General features: G+C 44.0%; 1 long non-coding RNA gene across 1 annotated transcript in view; it reads left to right on the top strand.

Moving 5' to 3' along the window:
- Window positions 1–960: 960 nt before the first annotated feature.
- Window positions 961–17,473, top strand: part of LOC148686198 (uncharacterized) — a 31,105-nt gene continuing 14,592 nt past the window's right edge. The window contains exon 1 of the long non-coding RNA XR_015949372.1: window positions 961–1,078. This is a non-coding gene — a long non-coding RNA (uncharacterized LOC148686198). The remainder of the gene's footprint in view (window positions 1,079–17,473) is intronic.

A 17,473-nucleotide genomic window follows, 5' to 3' on the forward strand; every position in this document is an offset into this window, starting at 1 on the left:
AAGCACAAAAATAAACACTCTTCATTCATATAGTTCATTAAGTATTTAAAAAATACTTCACGTATCTTGGTAAGCCTTCCAGCAGACCTATAAACCAGAATAAGAAAATCAACATATCAGAGCCAGTTGAGGCAGTCTAGTGATTTCATGGCTGTGGCCAATGAGGGACTTTCTAGCTAACATGTCAGGGTCAGGTTTGACCCAGACCCTGAGGAGACCTCTTTGGAGGAAGAAGCTTGGGGTGGCACCCTGCAGAAGACTCTGTTCCAACGGAACTTGCAGTACTCCATCTGCAAGAGAAACCTAAAGAACCCCACCTCATGTGTGCTTTGTCTGGTCCACCCATGAAGCCATTCAACCCCAACCTGAGCTCCTCCTTGATCCCCTGTTCTCCTCTATTACCCCTTGGGCCTCAGGAATGAAGGTGGCAGTGGAACTAACTATGAACCCACACTGGTTGGAGGAGAACCCACAGACTACCATGATACCCCACATATGTGTCCATTAATATTATTGACTGCAGTTCTTGCAACAGCCACTTTTCTACCTCAGCTACACCTCTAATGTGAGGTCCTCAGCGGGCTATCCATGGGTCATTGTGGCCCTCTTCCCGAAAAATGCTAGCCACATGGCCTATAGACTTCACACAATACAGTGGTACCTCGGTTTTCAAATGTAATCCATTCTGGAAGACCATTTGAGTTCTGAAACGTTCAAAAACTGAGGACTCCAGAGCCGACAGTTGTACTCTGGATCTTGCACTCAGTGGAAGCTGAAACAAAATTAAAAAATTCCTTCCAGTAGCACCTTAGAGACCAACTAAGTGTGCATGCACACAAAAGCTCATACCAATGACAAACATAGTTGGTCTCTAAGGTGCTACTGAAAGGAATTATTTTTAATTTTGTTTTGACTACGGCAGACCAACACGGCTACCTACCTGTAACTAGAACTACCAGTGGAAGCTGCATGGCATGTTCGACTTCTGAGGCGTGTTCGAAAACCGAAGCATTTACTTCCGGGTTTACGGCGTTCGAAAAACCAAAATGTTTGACTTCTGAGACGTCTGAAAACCGAGGTACCACTGTACATGATTTCCTCCTTTAAATAATACAGAATAACTTGTTGCTGTTGTTTAGTCGTTTAGTCGTGTCCGACTCTTCATGACCCCATGGACCATAGCACGCCAGGCACTCCTGTCTTCCACTGCCTCCCGCAGTTTGGACAAACTCATGTTCATAGCTTTGAGAACACTATCCAACCATCTCATCCTCTGTCGTCCCCTTCTCCCTGTGCCCTCAATCTTTCCCAGAATCAGGGTCTTTTCCAGGGAGTCTTCTCTTCTTATGAGGTGGCCAGAGTATTGGAGCCTCAGCTTCACGATCTGTCCTTCCAGTGAGCACTCGGGGCTGATTTCCTTCAGAATGGATAGGTTTGATCTTCTTGCAGTCCATGGGACTCTCAAGAGTCTCCTCCAGCACCAGAATTCAAAAGCATCAATTCTCCGGCGATCAGCCTTCTTTATGGTCCAGCTCTCACTTCCATACATCACTACTGGGAAAACCATAGCTTTAACTATACGGACCTTTGTCGGCAAGGTGATGTCTCTGCTTTTTAAGATGCTGCCTAGGTTTGTCATTGCTTTTCTCTCAAGAAGCAGGCGTCTTTTAATTTCGGGACTGCTGTCACCATCTGCAGTGATCAAGGAGCCCAAGAAAGTAAAATCTCTCACTGCCTCCATTTCTTCCCCTTCTATTTGCCAGGAGGTGATGGGACCAGTGGCCATGATCTTGGTTTTTTTGACCCCTTCATGGATCAATGCCTTGTTGTGGCGAAGGGGCTTGAATAACTCAGAGAAGCTATGAGCTATGCCATGCAGGGCCACCCAAGATGGACAGGTCATAGGGGAGAGTTTTGACTAAACGTGATCCACCTGGAGAAGGAACTGGCAAGCCACTCCAGTATCCCTGCCAAGAAAACTCCAGCATTGCACCACCTACATTTCAATAGGTGCACTTAATCCCCCCCTTGCCTCTGCTAAATATTGCTGAAAAGCCATGTTTCGAGACTGCCACTGAACAGATACTAAAAGTGCACTCAGGCCTTCCCCAGGGCAATGCATCACAGCAGTACTCTATAGGGCATTCTGGTGGGAAAGAGGTGGGGATCTCCTTTAATCTAGATAGATTCCCCCTGCCTATTCCTTTAAATATTGCTGCTTTGGATCTCACATCCTACATGCAGCGGCTCAGTCTTGCTTTTAGTCATTTCAGAAGAGGCTGCCGCTTCTGGTGCTGCTAATGTGGGGGAGGTATGTTGGGTCTATGTAAAGCAAGTCAGCCGGTACATGTGTGGGCAGCCTTTTGATTGTACTTCAAGCGGTTTGTCGTTTGCTGAAAGGACGGGATGAGTGGAATAGTAACAGTAGCTTCTGCAGGAGTGGGAGAAAAGCTAAGAGGTTCTTTTCCCCCCTGCTGCTTTTCTCTCTCTCTTTTTCTCCTAAAAAAATTGTTTTGCTTGTAAGCTGTAAACTGGTGCTATGTCTGAAGGAATGGGGAAAACACACACACACAGTGAAGAAGAAGATGAACTGCAACAGTCAAGATTTTCAACCAGCATAAACAGGCTGTTGGATTTAATGGAAGCACATTGGCTTGGATCCTGAGTTTCAACTCCATAAGGGCATATTGGCATATTGCACTATGGCCATATTGCACCAATGGAAGCAGAATTTGGAAGGCAGTAGTTAGGGATTGGGATTGATATTTGCATTTTACTATGAAGCTAGTTTATGCATACTGCATGAAACTACATATAAACCGAAACACAGCTATTCTTGGGAATTCACACATCTCCAAATGTTGTTCTCTATAAAATAAATAAATAAATAAAGTGGACAAAAATACATATATATTCAGGGAAAGTACATATAAGACTGCATCACATTAGAGGAAATTTTTTGCAAAAATGTGCTTCAGAGTAGAACCTTGTTCAGCACAGTGTTGCTGCAACCATACTGGATGCAGTTACAGTACTGATAACAGTGGTATCTCTCTGCTTGCACATCCTTTATATGTTTCCACTGTCTTGAAATACAGCATTGCCCTTCAGTGAGAACTGCAATCAGCTGGTAATTTTTTGGAAAATCTCCATCTTCCATGCTCTTACTGCCTTATGTTACCTTTGGGAGCAAAGAGTGGCTCACAGCATCATGGAACATTGTTCAACATCCCTACAGACAAATCAGGTTCAATACTCAATAATCTGGAAGCAATCATCATATATATATATATATATATATATATATATATATATATATGTGTGTGTGTGTGTGTGTGTGTGTGTGTGTGTGTGTGTGTACTAGCTGACCCAGCCACGCGTTGCTGTGGTTCTTTCCATGTGATCCTCAGATGAAGGGTGGTAATGAAATTTAATAAATAAGAATAACGATGACACGTGTCTATGCAGAAGTAAAAAGCTGCTGAGTTCAGTGGGGAGTACTACTCCCAGGCAAGTGGGAATAGGATTTTATATTTAATGCATTTGGGGAAATCTGTCAGGCTGAGTCTGCAATGCTTCTCAGTCCCCAGCATGGGAACATGATCTGGGAGATGTTATTGGAAGATAAATATCTGATTCTGCACAGTAATAGGTTCTTTCTCCGCTTTATCCATTCCCTTCAAAGTGCAGGAAATTATCAAATGCCATCATTTCCCAATCAAACAGAAAATATGGTTTCACAGGATGTAATAATTGATGTCCTGAGAAAATTCAAAGGGAAAAAAGTAAACGGCTGGCAGGGGCTGTTGGAATCCATTAATTCAAGACAATCTGCCTTGTTCCGCTTCTAGCCTAGGTTCTGCAGGGATGTTTAAACCTTAATTATGTAGTTCTGTGAAGCTTACTCTGCCTTTTAAAAGCCAAGCACACGAGAGAGCATGCTCTCCTTCACGTTCAAAATATATAAGCCTTCACAAAACTGGGGGGGGGGCACAACGACGACACAATCTCCCTGCAATTCTTGTCACAGTTCATGAATGCATGCCAAGTGGCTATTTCCCAATTTGAATGTTTTTCAGGTCACTTGCCTGATTTTGCGCTGTAATTAATATCCATATGTAAAACAAACAGTCTCTCCGTCAATTTCGACTTCCATATCATCCACTATCCTTGTTAGCCTGGAGCAATATTCAGGGAGGGCTCTCAAGACATGCTGCTCGTTTTACACTGAGTCGTTGTTGTTGTTGTTTAGTCGTTTAGTCGTGTCCGACTCTTCGTGACCCCATGGACCATAGCACGCCAGGCACTCCTGTCTTCCACTGCCTCCCGCAGTTTGGTCAAACTCATGTTCGTAGCTTCGAGAACACTGTCCAACCATCTCCGCCTCTGTCGTCCCCTTCTCCTAGTGCCCTCCATCTTTCCCAACATCAAGGTCTTTTCCAAGGATTCTTCTCTTCTCATGAGGTGGCCAAAGTATTGGAGCCTCAGCTTCAGGATCTGTCCTTGCAGTGAGCACTCAGGGCTGATTTCCTTAAGAATGGATAGGTTTGATCTTCTTGCAGTCCATGGGACTCTCAAGAGTCTCCTCCAGCACCATAATTCAAAAGCATCAATTCTTCGGCGATCAGCCTTCTTTATGGTCCAGCTCTGAGTGTGGACCTTCTTTATGGTCCACACTGAGTCACATCCCTCTAAAATAGCTTGTTGCTCACTAAAGAGCTTTTAGTAAGAAATGAAGTTACCCTGGGCATCACCAAATGCAGCACAGCTTACTAGTGAAAACATTTGCACACAGATAAGGAAAGCTTTTGGAGAATTTGTGTTGTTTGATTACCACTGTCAAATAAATCCTGTATAAAAAGTTTCATCTTTCTTGAAGGGAAAGAATGTGGAACCTGTGACCCTGCAGAGGTTGTTGGACTACAATTCTCATACAGGTGAAACTTGGAAAATTAGAATATCATCAAAAAGTGCATTTATTTCAGTAATGCAACTTATTATTTTTTCTTTTTCTTTTAATTTTTAAAAAATGCCTTCTTTTGGAAATTCCACAGTAATAAAACAAATAGTTACAATAATACAAAAATAAACAAAAATGAACATCACTATTACATTTCATTAATTACATTCCATTTATAATTGACCCACCTAATGACAAATAATTACAATTTCAACAAATAAAGACTTGACATATCTTGCTTTGCATGTCATGCATCTATCTCATATATTGGTTTCGCCTTTTAAGTTGTGTTACTGAAATAAATGCACTTTTCGATGATATTCTAATTTTCCGAGTATCACCTGTAAAAAATTTTTCTCAGCTTGGAAGGTCCACCTTGAACCTATGGTATCTCTCCAAGCCCAATTCTGCATTGTGGGATTGTTGTGATGGTTGTATAGTATGGATAGCATGTTGGACTTTGATGCTAGGTACCTGGGCACAAACACCTTCTCCACTTAGGTGGTTCACCTTGCATCAGTTGTAGTTTTCTCAGCCTAATCCTACATCCTGGGGATTGTTGTGAGGATAAAACGTTATAACTCCATCGATGCCTCCTGAATTATTTTTTGGGTAGGATAGTTTACAAGGGTATTGATACCACCACCACCAATAATAACGGAACATTCACTACCACATCCAGTGGATAACCCAACATGCTGGAGCAGAAAGTGGTGTTGTTGCACAAAATTGCAGAACAGACACCTACTTGATTTTGTTGCGGACCCTCTGGTGTAGGTTTTAGAGCTGTACCAGGGGTTGAAGGAGGAAGCAGGAAAACTGAAAGTCCTTTTTGCAGCTGGGTGGACTTCACGTCACTTAGGATGCTATACACTTTCATCTGACATAATAAAAATAATTTTACAAAAGGAATTTGGTATTTGGAAACTGGAAATTGGGGACGCCATTCAAGGAGGGAACAGTGCACCACCACTATTCACGAGGGGAAGAACCTGCATCTCTGCTTATTATGAGATACACAAAAGAAACCACATCAAAAACTCCTAAAATATTCTGCTCTTTTTTGGTGGCAAGGAGGGGATTTAATCTGTAATATATCCAGAAACTAGATATGGGTAAGCTTTCCAAAGCTCTTCTCAGGGGAAATGATCTGAGTTTCCCCAGAAAATTGCCCCCACCTATGGCACCTGGGTGGAGAAGGAATGCTTGATCTCTGCAATTTTCGATATTGATTATGGCATGCTACCTGATTGCCTTAGAGGGTTGAGAGTTGGGGGCACCATATTATGGTGGTCTCACTCCTATTTCAAGGACTGAAACCAGAGAGAAGCACCGGGAGGCTCTTCTTCAGCCCCTTGACAGCTGAAGTGTTACCCTACAAAGGAGGGTGTTCTGCAGACTTATATCTGGTTCTCCATGCTTTTTATACATCTATATCAGGCATTGGCAACGTTTTCTGGCTGTGGGCTGGACACGGGCCGGACATGCGCAGAAGTGATTTCCGGCACTGTGCTGCCCATGTCCGGGGCGCTGGAAATGGCTTCTGTGGCTGCGCAGAAGTGATTTCCAGTGTCTGCGCAGGCGTCATTTCCAGCCCCACTTGGCAAGTCCCCGCACTGCGCTGCGCCAGTTTAGCACAGCACATGGGGGACTTGCTGAGCAGGCGGCTGAGTGACTGGGCAGCTCGTGAGCCAGATAAACGGCCTCCGTGGGCCGTATCCGGCCCATGGGCCAGAGGTTACCAGTGTAAGATCTATAGGAAGCCATTAGGAACTGTCATCCAGGGAGTTGGAAGTATGATGTCACCAGTATGTGTATGACACCCAGCTCTTTTTCTCCATTTGAATTAGAAGAGGCTGTGGAGATGTTGGGTCAGAATCTGGAGGCAGTGATGGTCCAATAAACTGAGATAGAATCTTGATAAAATGGGGGAACTCATGGCAGGTGTCTCTGGGTCCAGGAAATGAGCTAATGGCTTGCTCTGGATCTAGTTGCAGTCTCTCTCCTGAAATAATAGCTTGGGGCACTCCTAAAGCAGTGACACATGCTCTTGTAACCTCACACTCCACATGGGACTCTTGTTAAACACAGGTCTGGATGCTGCAGCTGGTCAAGAATGCAACTACCAGGCTATTAATTGGTGCCACTAAATGCAATAATGTGCCACTGATCCTTAGGGAACTATACTGCCTGCCTGTTTGGTACCTGGTCCAATTTAAGTGGTTGATCTTGATATGCAAGTCCTATATAGCTTGGGGCCCAAGTGTCATGGTCCAGTCAGTGGGCGGTTGAAGCCCTGGCTGAGGACGTCAGGACCAGAGGCAAGATGGTGGTGTAGAAGCAGGAACAGGTGCAGGGCTGAGGGTCCAGCAGCAGGCAGTCACAGGGTCAAGGAGCAAGGCGTCGGCAAGGCAAGGGTCCAAGGAGCAAGGCACCGGCAAGGCAAGGGTCCAAGGAGCAAGAGGCCAGATGCAACCAGGCAGGGATAGACTTGCTGTAGCAAAGAGCTGAAGGGAAATGCTGAGCTTTTATCCCTCCCATCTCCTGCCACCAGGTGCAGTGAGGTATCAAGTGGCCTCACCTGAGTGGTCACTCCTTGTTTCTCCAGCACAAGATGAGGCCTCACCTGAGTGGCCACTCCTTGCTTCTCCAGCACAAGCTGAGGCAGGCCCCAGTCCTGCAAATTACTACAGGCCCCAGAGCCTGACTCCTGCCCATACTCCTGACACCAAGTATTTGAAGGGCAGCCTCTCCCATACCTGCTGACCCGTGCCTGACCTCTAGGGACCCGTGCCTGACCTCCCTGTTTGCAGTTCCATCAATGGCTGAAATTCAGTTTATGACAGCATAGATAAGGCCTTTTTCTTCTTTCATCTTGGCACCCTAATATACAACTCCCTCCCATTGGAGATACATTCCCATTGGGGTTGTCCTCTGCATTAACAGCTTCCAGACAACTATTTAAGGTTTACTTTTTGTTCATGCTTCGCACACCTTCTTTCCTCCCATAATCCCCTTAGATAATCCTGCAGCAAATGGGTTGAGTCAGGAGACAGTTAAGCAACAGCAGTGACTTTTTCGCCACTGACCCTGAACTTCTGCTGTGATTCAAATAACTGCATGAATAGGGAAAGTTGTGAATAGAACTTGGTGGCAAGGAATTAAATAACTCCGGTGCAACTTTTAAGAGAATCTGCCATTTATTTATGACCATTTATTGTTAACCCTTTTAATATGGCTGAGGTGGGAGCAGGGAAACAACATGGCCCCCGTTTTAAATCCTACAGTCCTACAGACTCCTTCATAACTGACACAGTGTGCTGATAAATGAATAAACTGGTTTTTTAAATAAAACAACAACTCAGGGTCGGAGAAGACTAGATTTCATAGTGAAGGAACAGAACCCTATTCTTAAAATCCTTGTGCTTTTCACTGCTTTCTCTATACATATTTAAATACTTCCAGGAGCTCCATACAGGCTTCAGTTGCTTCCTGTTTGAATAAAACGAGATTCATTTCCCCCCCTTAAAAAAAACCCCCATAGAATTCATGCAAGGGGAAGAAAAGGTCATGCCAAAATAGAGAAAGCAATTTCCTCATTCTTCATATCAGAGCCTACCTTTGGGATTTGCAATTTACATTTCCCAGACAGGTCTCCCTTTTCTTCCTTTTTTTAAAACAGATATTGCATATATCTGGCAAGGCAATTCAGTGAAGCTTGTCTGATCCTAAAGTAAAATATTGAAGGTTGTTAAAATAGTTGAATATGAAAGGAGCGACTGTAGTGAAGTGAGCAGAGTGCTCAACTTCTGCCAGAGAGAGTTTGGTTCAAACTCCCAATTCTACCATGAAGCCAGATGGGAGGAAGCAAACATTAAACTCTTAATGAATAAAACTAAAAGCAGAAGAAGAGTCTTGCTGGATCTGTCCAGTGGCCCATCTAGTCCAGAATCCTGTGCTCACAGTGGCCAACGAGATGCTTGTGGGAAGCCTCCAAACAGGACCTGAGCACAACAGCACTCTCACTATTTGTGACTCTCAGCAACTGGCATTCAGAGGCACACTTCCTCTGGCAGTGGAGGTAGAACATAGAGATTGTGGCTAGTAGCCATTCACACAACAGGGACCCAGGTGGCGCTGTGGTTAAACCACTGAGCCTAGGGCTTGCTGATCAGAAGGTCGGCAGTTCGAATCCCTGTGACGGGGTGAGCTCCTGTTGCTTGGTCCCAGCTCCTGCCAACCTAGCAGTTCGAAAGCACGTCAAAATGCAAGTAAATAAATAGGAACCACTACAGTGGGAAGGTAAACGGTGTTTCCATGTGCTGCTCTGGTTTGCCAGAAGTGGCTTTGTCATGCTGGCCACATGACCTGGAAGCTATACGCCGGCTCCCTCGGCCAATAATGCGAGATGAGCGCGCAACCCCAGAGTCGGTCACAACTGGACCTAATGGTCAGGGGTCCCTTTACCTTTAGCCATTGACACAAAAGCTAACTTCCTCCAGTTTATTTACTTATAGGCCTGCTTTCTGGAATATGGAATAAAGTGGTGGGCCAGTCTCCACTTGGCCATGAAGCTCATGGTACCATCTTGGGCCAGGCACGGTCTCTGAGCTTAAGCTACCTTTAATCTATGTTATAAAATTACATATTTTAATCATTGTAAGCCACTTTGAGACCAAGGTGGAATCTACACATGCATATATATATATATATATATATATATATATATATATATATATGCTGTGAAAATGCTTTTTTTTTTGAAAAATACATTTAATTTGCCATAGCTCACTGTCGCCATCTAGTGTCACATTGTATATTGCATTTTACAACACACTTATTTGCAGCTGTGTAGCTGAGTCCCAAGATGAGAAAAGCAGGATATAAGCAAATAAGTAAATAAAAAGCTCGGCCAATGAGTATGCCAGGGCGAATTGGGAGGCAGGAACTCAGGATTGCAGAATAACTGAGAATACAGGAGCACACCAGAGCTCTGGAAAATAATGTTGCTCAAGCAAGAAACAGCTGGAACAGAAACCCTTTTATAGTTCTTCTCATTCCAAAAGATCCAAGGGCTAAGCATTGGGTGGGCAGAATCAGTTCAGTGGCTGAAGATACTTCATAACTCTGTGTATGCTCTGAAGCTAATTTAATCTTCTGTTCACTATGCTGTTATTTGCAAACAAGTTTACTTTAACTCAGTAAAGCTTTTATTCTTTTACTGAAGAAGACTCTGCGTTATTAATTTACGCTGCACATCATAATTTGCCTGGAAATTGCATATGGGCACATGACCTCTGAACTATAAAGGAACTGTAACTCAGTGGCTTTGCACGCAGAAGGCTCTAGGTTCAATTCTCAGCATCTCGGGGTAGGGTTGGGAATGTCCTTTGTCTGAAACCATGGAGAATTGCTGCCCATCAGTGAGGAAAGTACAGTGGTACCTTGGCTCCTGAACAGCTTAGCTCCCGAACAAATCAGCTCCCGAACGTTGCAAACCCAGAAGTGACTGTTCTGGTTTGCAAACATTTTTCGGAAGCCGAACGTCCAACGTGGCTTCCGCGGCTTCCGATTGAGTGCAGGAAGCTCTGGCAGCCAATTGGAAGCTGCACCTTGGTTTTCAAACCATTTTGGGAGTGGAACGGACTCCTGGAATGAATTAAGTTTGAGGACCAAGGTACCACTGTACTCAACAGGATGGACCAATGATCTGTTATGGTATAAGCCAGTGGTCCTCAACCTTGGACCTCCAGATGTTTTTGGCCTACAACTCCCATGATCCCTAGTTAGCAGGACCAGTGGTCAGGGATGATGGGAATTGTAGTCTCAAAACATCTGGAGGCCCAAGGTTGAGGACCACTGGTATAAGCTTCCTCTGTTCCTATAGCACAGCATCCTTTGAGCAATGGGCCCCTACTATATATGCAGATATCCTTTAGACAGCCAGGGGGGGAAATGGTGTCTGGGCAGCAGGGTCAGTCATCCATGGAAAGCAGCAGGTAAGAAAGTAAGAATTACTGGCAACATCCTTCAGCATCTCCAATACAAAACCTACTATGTGTACAAGATCGATGTCTAGTATTAGACCACAGTTGGTAGTTATTTATCTGGGAAGAAGAGCCCTACTGTTGCTCAGTATCGAGAGCAGCACAGAGCACCCCACTGCCTGCAGCTTCTACCTTCCCCACCGAACAAATTGTTCAGAGATCAAAAACCAAGCTGTTGCGGAGTTAAGAACTTGCAGCAGGTGGCAACATATGTGTCCACCCAGTTCTAGCCAAAACAAACCAATTTGTAGGAAAGGGTACAGGATCTTACTGTGACTCAGTGCTGAGGGGGCGAGGAAGGAACAGAAGGGGCTGTGGCTCAAGCACCATGCCTGCGGAGAAGGAAGAAAATTCTCCAAATGGTACTATTCGAATACACAAATGCCTACGATGACACATTTCCCACCAGTCAGGAAACAAACGAGGTGATGGATCTAAGGCAGGGATGGTGAGCTTGGGCACTCCAGATGTTGCTAAGGCATCTTGGTCCCAACGGCCTTGGCCAGCATAGCAAATAGCCAGGGATGATGGGAGTTATAGTCCAGGAACATTCGGAGGGCCCAACCCTGATTGAAAGCATGCAGGCAGACAGCTGTGCTGGGTTTCCATTTGATAAATGCAGGGGTTGAGGGTGTGTGCATTGTTATTGTTCATAGATGCATCATCTCTTTTACCAGAAAACCTCTTAAGCATGGGATGGGTTCAGGGGCACCTGGTTTTGGGTCAAAGAGACAGGCTGCAGGTGCTGCTGCTCTGTTGACTCCTCTGTTGCCCAGCAGCAACCAGTCCAAGCTGGCTAGGATGATCTCTAGTGTGGTGTTGGAAAACCTCAGGACAATAGTTCTAGGTGACTTCAGCATCCATGTGGAGGCTAGCCAGCACGGAATTCCATGGCTTTCATGAGAACTATGGGATTGCCCCATATAATTGATCATTGGACATCCTCAATGTAGTCTTTACCTTGAGTGATTTGGGATGAACTGAGGGTAGGGTGTGTGTGTGCAATGCACTCCCTTGTCAGGGTTCAGACCCGTTCAGACAGCCTGACCTCGGAGACCGATGGAATATGATGTCAAAACAAAATAAAAAAAATCCTTCCAGTAGCACCTTAGAGACCAACTAGGTTAGTCATAGGTATGAGCTTTCGTGTGCAGGCACACTTCTTCAGACACGAAAGCTCATACCTATGACTAACTTAGTTGGTCTCTAAGGTGCTACTGGAAGGATTTTATTTTATTTTGTTTTGACTATGTCAGACCAACACAGCTACCTACCTGTAACTAGGAATATGATGTGTTCCTGAAGCCTCTGGGTGGTTTTTCATCGGAGAAACCTGGTGATTCTGTTGAAGCCCTGGTTTCGCAATGGAATGGATAGATGAAGTGGGATGATAACATGAACACTCCTGAGCATCCTCTGCAGCATTGTGGAGCCTGAGTAGCTGCTTGGTATTTTTTTTTGGGGGGGGGGCATTGGACTATGAAGCAAGCCAGACAAAAACTAGAGCGTATGTGGTCTCATGCTGAAATCGACTGAACCCCGGTTAGCACACATAATCATACCTACCATGTGGCAGTGTTACCTGTGAAGAAGGCTCATTTTGCAGCTTGCATTGCATCTTCTAGTAGTCAACCAGCAGGGTTATTTTGAACAGTCTGGGGGCTGCTAACTTCCACTGTGGGGGAGTTGTCCTCTTAAAAAAATTGATGACCCACAGTGATCAAATTGGCTACACAATTTGAGGATAAAGTTGCTCATCATTGGAGTGACTTTAACTCTGTAGTTGTTTCAGTTGCAGAGTTGGTGATGTTCTGTGCAATCAGCTTTATCTTATGTCGTCATCTGATGCGGGCAAGGTGCTTGCGGCTATATGCTCAGCCACGTGCCCTCTCGACCCTTGCCCCTCTTGGCTTATTAAATCTAGCAGAGAGGGGCTGATGGTTTGGATCCAGGGCATTGTTAATGCTTCATTACATCAGGGGCAATGATTCTACCACTCATAAAGAAACTTGCCCAGGACCCCTTAGTCAGGAATAACTATGAACACATTACAAATACCTTTTTCTGGTTCCCATCTGAAACCTTGGAGAAACTTTGTCCATCAGTGTTGGCAGTGCTAGGCTGGATGGCCCAAAGCCCTGGTGTATGGCAGCCTCCTTTGTTCCTGCCCTATATAACAGTGTGGTGAAATATATCTCCCTCCCCACCCAAAGACTGTAAGAGCTTTGGAAACAATCTGCCTTTGTTATGAAAAATTTAAAACAATCTTACATGTATAAATCTCAGAAATGTTTAGACAGAGTTGTCATTTATGGAAGGACAGAATAAGGTCCCTCTCCCCAATCAAGCTTCAGACCAGATGTGATTATTCCTCAGGAGCACCTCTGCTTCTTAACACTTGAGTGACTTTTGTTATAAACAATTAAATTGGTCTCTGCACGATGACTACATAAAAAGAGCGGGTAAGCTTTTGTCATTTCCTTAGAAATTTGCTATAGTTCTTATGAAGTGTCAAAAAAGACAGGGAATATTTAACTCAAATGCTGTTAGTGTGGGTTGGCAAGGAAAAATAGAATAGGTATATACAAGAAGAATTCCTGGATGCAATGTCCAAGTTTGGGGCAAGTACTCTTTGATGAGAGACAGACCAGAATGGACTTAGGTCTTTCAAATTTCAGTGCCCCCTGCCTCTTGCCTTCCATTCTGCATGTGCACTAGATCATAGTTGTGACACCCTGTGGTGCCCCCCCCCCGGCTTAGTGCCCAGTCTTCATGGGGGAACTGCTTGCGCTGCACTAAGTCCGCCTCTGCACGATGTTGCAAAGACATCTGTAAGGTAGCATAGAGCAATACTTATGAAAAATGGCTGGTGAATAGCCAAATGACTCATCCTCTCTATAGGTACACAAAGACACAGCATGCCATGGATACTGATGTGATCTGATAAGTTTCATTGTTGAATTAATTGTGGAGGTAGCTAAATATGGAAACAAACATGTTTTTGAAAGAGAAAGATAAGGAAATGCATGGGTTTAAGCAACTGTGCTTTACTATGAGGTTTCACATGAAGCCAATATTATGAAGAGTGCTGCATTCAACCAGAACATACTAGGTGCCAATTGTACCTGGATTTGTAGAATGTACTTGACAGAGCTCTCATAATTGGACAGCTTTTTAGGAAGCCCATATGTCTACAAGAAAGAGCTTGTTGATATGATTGCTCCCACTGCTTAATCCTTTTCGAGGCAGAAAAACACACTGTAGTTCTTTATTTGTATAGAGATACAATTATTTTATCAAATAATGTTCCATACATCTACGGCTGCTTCTCCTCCTGAACCCCTTTGCTGGTATAGATGAGATTATTTGCATATGTTGGAAATCTGAGGGGCAAAGGAAAGTCACAGACTGTGTGTGGGCAATCTACCGCTTGGGGATACTGCTCCTAAATCCACCTGCTTGGCTGAGCCATTAGTTTTATGACATCAACAGCAATTGCCACCAATCTCCTCTCTCATCTTAGACCTTGTTGCTTGTATACTAATAAGGGAAGGAGCAAAGACTGCCATGCTTTCTTGATCTGGAAGCAAAGTGTCAAGCAAAATATTGACATGCATAAAGCAGTAAATGAAATCATTATTGGCTCAGTCATGGAGATGTCAACATTTGTGCAGGGACAGACTACAGGGTACTACTATATAGATAGAAGGCTTCTGTTCTTAATTCAGGTCTGCACGCAAACACGGCTCTCAGAGTCAGGTGTAGCCACCTAACAGACCCCATTAAAACCTTCAAGGGAGTTGGGCAAGGGTGCCTTTTGGCCCCTCTAATATTCCATTTTTATTTAAATTAACTTAGTACAGTATCTGCACTCAGTGACTTAGAATTCCGCCCCCGAAGTTTGCAAATTGGCATATTTCGGTTCTGTTATATGCTGATGATGCGGTAATCCTATCTCGAACCCCTATTGGACTCAAAAGAGCATTAAGAAAGCTCGTAGCATATTGTGAAATTGAATATCTCAAAATTAATTATCAAAAAAACTAAGATACTCGCTTTCAGGAAAAAACCAAAGCTTAGAAGCTGGGAACTTCAAGGCCATAAATTAGAACAAGTCACAAATTATAAGTACCTAGGAATGGTGGTACAGGCTTCAGGAGCCAACGAACTTCACATAAACACTCCATCGGGAGCTCTGCGAAAAAAACTGCAAACTGTATTCTTAAATTCTTCAGAGCCCAAGTTCCCGCGGCCCTAAAATTATACAAAGCCAAAATGTTGGCACAGCTCCTCTATGGATCATTTCTGGGCCCACCTTCCTCTGCTTTCTCCCCCTTTGAGAGAGTTCAATCCAAACTTCTTGGAGCTCTCCTACAAGTCCCCAGATGCATTTCAAATGCATGGGTCAGACTAGAAACAGGGATGATGAGAGTGGAGGCTTATATCTGCCTAACATCAATCTACAAATGGCTGTCATTGAATCTGCTCCCCCGAGGAATAGCCCCACTGATCCTCTGCGACCAGTTCCAGTCAGGCTGGCAGATAGCAGTCCTAAGGTGCTGCTGGAAGGATTTTATTATTATTTTGTTTTAAATGTTTGTGTTCCTTTTGGGGTTGTACCTCCAAGTGTGTTTTATATGCTGGTCTCCGACCGTAATAAATTATCTATCTATCTATCTATCTATCTATCTATCTATCTATCTATCTAATTGGCTCAGTCATGAAGATGCCAACATTTGTGCCATGATCCTAAACTGATTTATCCATCACTTGAGGGTTGTGTAATTTTGGAGTATGAGTTGATTTGGTAAAGGTAAAGGTAAAGGTAAAGGACCCCTGGATGCTTAAGTCCAGTCAAAGGTGCCGATAGGGTTTCAGTGCTCATCTCGCTTTCAGGCCGAGGGAGCTGGCATTTCTGGGCCATGTGACCAGCATGACTAAACCGCTTCTGGCGCAATGGAACGCTGTGATGGAAACCAGAGTGCACAGAAACAGTTTATGCAGTGGTACCTATTTATCTACTTGCTCTGGCATGCTTTCGAATTGCTAGGTTGGCAGGAGTTGGGACAGAGCAACGGGAGCTCACCCTGTCATGGGGAAGCAAACTGCTGACCTTCTGATTGGCAATTGGCAAGCCCAAGAGACTCAGTGGTTTAGACCACAGCACCACCTGTGTCCCTTAGTTGATTTTCACATATACAAGTAGAGTAGAGGTGGAGACTCACTGTCAGAACAAACACTGCAAGAGAAAGCCATATCATAGTCACTGGTTGACTTCAAACCCTTAGAGAGGCAGCCCTCTATTACTTACACTCCTTCCCTGCTCCATCCTCCAGAAACTTTGGCTGCTGTCTGCTCCCTTTGTTCCTGTTCATCCAGAGACACACAAATATACACCTGGAGCATGCCATCCTTAGGTTGTGTGTTTGTGAAAGAGAGAGAGACAGTGTGCTCCTTCCTTGTTTGGTTTTCTACAATTCAAAGCATCCCAGAGTAGCTCTGCATGTCAAACAGCAACCATCACCAATAAGGTTGCCTTGAGACATATCACCTGATCTTGGGATCTAAGGTTTTGTCCAGGTATTGCCTGAAGTAAAACCACACAGTGATCGTCCTACAGGTATTTGTAGAAATCTAACAGCAAAACCTTTAATAATCTGTAATTTCTTTGGACTCATTTGACCGAGGGCATAAGCAAAAGATAAACTTTAAGTCACTAGCTGTGTTGTTTTAGAAACTGGCAACAGGATGAGAAATTGTAGCTGGTTGCTCTATGTTTACACTAGTGAAATATTATTAACCTACCCCATTGTTTGTCCTCAAGGAATTCACCCTTCTTGCCTGACAATCTTTACTGTAGTAACACAGAGAATGCGCAGTGAGCCATGTTCTTAAGAGAAAGGAACTGAACATTCTGGATCAGAAAAAGATGGCTGTTGGCCATTGTTTCTGGCTTTGCAGACCTGCCTTTGTGAAATGATGAAACCAGAGGCAAGTAAATTTCTAATTGCTGAAGTTTTCTGAAGCCTGCCTGAAGTTCAGATCTGGTCTTGCATTTTTGGATTGTCCAAACTGCATTTTCCCAAGTCACTCTGATCTCATTGGAGCAAATATGTGTGTGATGGATGAACGCATGAATAATTTTTAAAGAAATGTTTTCCCAAAATTGGAATATGAGAAATGCCCATGGACTTTCTGGAAGCAATTTTTTTTTAATTAAAGATTTTCTTGATTTACAAAAGTATGTGCAATGTCTCTCGTTACAGATCAGTTTCATTTGTTGAGACATTGGGGGAAAAGGGGGAAAGAGGTAGATGGGGGAAAGATGGGTGGGGGTGGGGTCAGGTGACGATGTTTCTATTTTATTTAATGTATGTGGGGTTTTTTTTTGTCAGCGTCGCTTGTACTGGTTCTCTGCTGTTCCCTTATGTTCCTTTGGTGGTGAGGGATGTTGGAGTTGGCCTAG

Source organism: Zootoca vivipara, chromosome 3 (genome assembly GCF_965207765.1).
Source record: "Zootoca vivipara chromosome 3, rZooViv2.hap1.1, whole genome shotgun sequence".
Classification (NCBI taxonomy): Eukaryota; Metazoa; Chordata; class Lepidosauria; order Squamata; family Lacertidae; genus Zootoca; species Zootoca vivipara.